The sequence below is a fragment of the Cherax quadricarinatus genome, chromosome 64, assembly GCF_038502225.1.
Source record: "Cherax quadricarinatus isolate ZL_2023a chromosome 64, ASM3850222v1, whole genome shotgun sequence".
NCBI classification, from domain to species: Eukaryota; Metazoa; Arthropoda; class Malacostraca; order Decapoda; family Parastacidae; genus Cherax; species Cherax quadricarinatus.
In genome coordinates this window covers 8,478,940-8,482,043 of record NC_091355.1, presented here as the reverse complement: position 1 = coordinate 8,482,043, position 3,104 = coordinate 8,478,940, and the positions used below count along the sequence as shown (strand labels likewise).

General features: G+C 45.5%; 1 protein-coding gene across 1 annotated transcript in view; it reads right to left on the bottom strand.

Moving 5' to 3' along the window:
* The window catches only part of LOC128699990 (pancreatic lipase-related protein 2), a 27,267-nt gene extending 24,566 nt beyond the window's left edge, over positions 1-2,701 (bottom strand). The window contains exon 1 of the mRNA XM_053792865.2: positions 2,323-2,701. The gene's annotated coding sequence lies outside the window, so the exon portion shown is untranslated. The remainder of the gene's footprint in view (positions 1-2,322) is intronic.
* Between the last annotated feature and the right edge of the window lie 403 nt (positions 2,702-3,104).

Here is a 3,104-nt window from a genome sequence, read left to right as displayed (position 1 = left end):
TGTTTCTTGACGACCACCACCTTCCTTCTACCTTTATCAAACGTTGCAAGCAAAAATGCAGGCAGACACACACACACACACACACACACACACACACACACACACACACACACACACACACACACACACACACACACACACACACACACAGAGCTACGGGGATTGTCCTACGAAGAAAGGTTGAGGGAAATCGGCCTGACGACACTGGAGGCCAGGAGGGTCAGGGGAGACATGATAACGACATATAAAATACTGCGCGGAATAGACAAGGTGGACAAAGACAGGATGTTCCAGAGATGGGACACAGACACAAGAGGTCACAATTGGAAGTTGAAGACTCAGATGAATCAAAGGGATGTTAGGAAGTATTTCTTCAGTCATAGAGTAGTCAAGTCATGGAATAGTCTAGAAAGTGAAGTAGTGGAGGCGGGAACCATACATAGTTTTAAGGCGAGGTATGATAAAGCTCATGTAGCAGGGAGAGAGAGGACCTAGTAGCAATCAGTGAAGAGGCGGGGCCAGGAGCTATGACTCGACCCCTGCAACCACAAATAGGTGAGTACACACACACACAGACCTGTGTCTCTGACATGTATTGTGTGCAAAGTCATGGAGAAGATTATCAGGAGGAGAGTGGTCGAACACCTGGAAAGGAACAAGATTATAAATGAAAACCAGCATGGGTTCATGGAAGGCAAATCTTGTATCACAAACCTCCTGGAGTTTTATGACAAGGTAACAGAAGTAAGACACGAGAGAGAGGGGTGGGTAGATTGCGTTTTCCTAGACTGCAGGAAGGCCTTTGACACAGTTCCCCACAAGAGATTAGTGCAGAAGCTGGAGGATCAGGCGCACGTAAAAGGGAGGGCACTGCAATGGATAAGGGAATACCTGACAGGGAGGGAGCAACGAGTCATGGTACGTGAAGAGGTATCACAGTGGGCGCCTGTTACGAGCGGGGTCCCACAGGGGTCAGTTCTAGGACCAGTGCTATTTTTGATATATGTGAACGACATGATGGAAGGAATAGACTCTGAAGTGTCCCTGTTCGCAGATGACGTGAAGTTGATGAGAAGAATTAAATCGGACGAGGATGAGGCAGGACTGCAAAGAGACCTGGACAGGCTGGACATGTGGTCCAGCAACTGGCTTCTCGAATTCAATCCAGCCAAATGCAAAGTCATGAAGATTGGGGAGGGGCAAAGAAGACCGCAGACAGAGTATAGGCTAGGTGGACAAAGACTACAGACCTCACTCAGGGAGAAAGACCTTGGGGTGACCATAACACCGAGCACATCACCGGAGGCACACATCAACCAAATAACCGCTGCAGCATACGGGCGCCTGACAAACCTGAGAATAGCGTTCCGATACCTTAATAAGGAATCGTTCAAGACACTGTACACTGTGTATGTTAGGCCCATACTGGAGTATGCAGCACCAGTCTGGAACCTACACCTGGTCAAGCACGTCAAGAAGTTAGAGAAAGTACAAAGGTTTGCAACAAGGCTAGTCCCAGAGCTCAAGGGAATGTCGTACGAGGAAAGGTTAAGGGAAATCGGACTGACGACACTGGAGGACAGAAGGGTCAGGGGAGACATGATAACGACATACAAGATACTGCGGGGAATAGACAAGGTGGACAGAGATAGGATGTTCGAGAGAGGGGACACAGGGACAAGGGGTCACAACTGGAAGCTGAAGACTCGGACGAGTCAAAGGGACGTTAGGAAGTATTTCTTCAGTCAGAGTTGTCAGCAAGTGGAATAGCCTAGCAAGTGAAGTAGTGGAGGCAGGAACCATACATAGTTTTAAGAAGAGGTATGACAAAGCTCAGGAAGCAGAGAGGGGATCCAGTAGCGATCAGTGAAGAGGCGGGGCCAGGAGCTGAGTCTCGACCCCTGCAACCGCAATTAGGTGAGTACAATTAGGTGAGTACACACACACACACACACACACACACACACACACACACACACACACACACACACACACACACACACACACACACACACACACACACACACATATATATATATATATATATATATATATATATAAGAATATAGATTATGTTCAAAACCATATTATAATACAAATTTTAATGATTCACACACATACACAACCAGGAACTGTGACTCGACCCCCTCCCCTACAACTTCATATAGGTGAGTACACACAAACACTAAAAAAAATGATGAAAAAATTACTGAAGAGGGAACACCTCGATCATAGCTGTGTTCCTGGAGTTACAAATAGATACTTACAAACAGGTAATTACACACTAACACAGAAAATATAAATAATGTTAAATTCACTGACCGAAGGTTAATGTGATGTGGTTGCTAGGCTTCCTGACCTCAGTCGTCTCTGCTGATCTTGCAGTGATATGCTGAACTTGCCAAGGGTCGGTATTAATAGCAACGACTCCAAACAATATTTATTATGTTTTAGTAACAAGGACGCCTGTTAGAATTGAAATTTTAATGAATATATATTTTTTTACTGTAAATCTGTCAAATTAAAAAAATAATGTTTTGAAGATCTCTCGCCTGGGGGTTCCTTCTCACAATATTATCGGTGAAATATCTGATCGGATTTTTGGAGGGGAGCAAATTCCGAGTTGCGGTCACGCAGAGCAAAGATCTTGGTGTTGGCACTGAGGCACCAGGACGAGGTCTTCCCTCACTCCCCACTACACCTCGTATTATAGTGGCGGCACTGCGGTTGCCAGGTTTCACTGAGTCAAGCCATATATGTGTACACACATCATATGTGATCCCCTCTTTTAGTAGACCGACTGTGAGAGCCAGTACGAGTACGTGAAAGTACAATAATGTGTGTGAGTGTGAATATGAGAGTGAGCTCCATTGCTAGCGCATTCGCCTCACACACTGAGGTCCGTGTTTCTATCCCCGGTACGGGTGGAAATATTTGGACATGTTTCCTTAAGATACCTACTGTCCCTGTTCACCTAGCAGTAAAATAAGTACCTGGGTGTTAGTCGAATGGTGTGGGTCGCATCCTGTGGATAAAAGTAACCTAATTTGCCTGAAATGCTCTGTATAACAAGGGGCTTTCTATATCGTAATATGTCACTGATG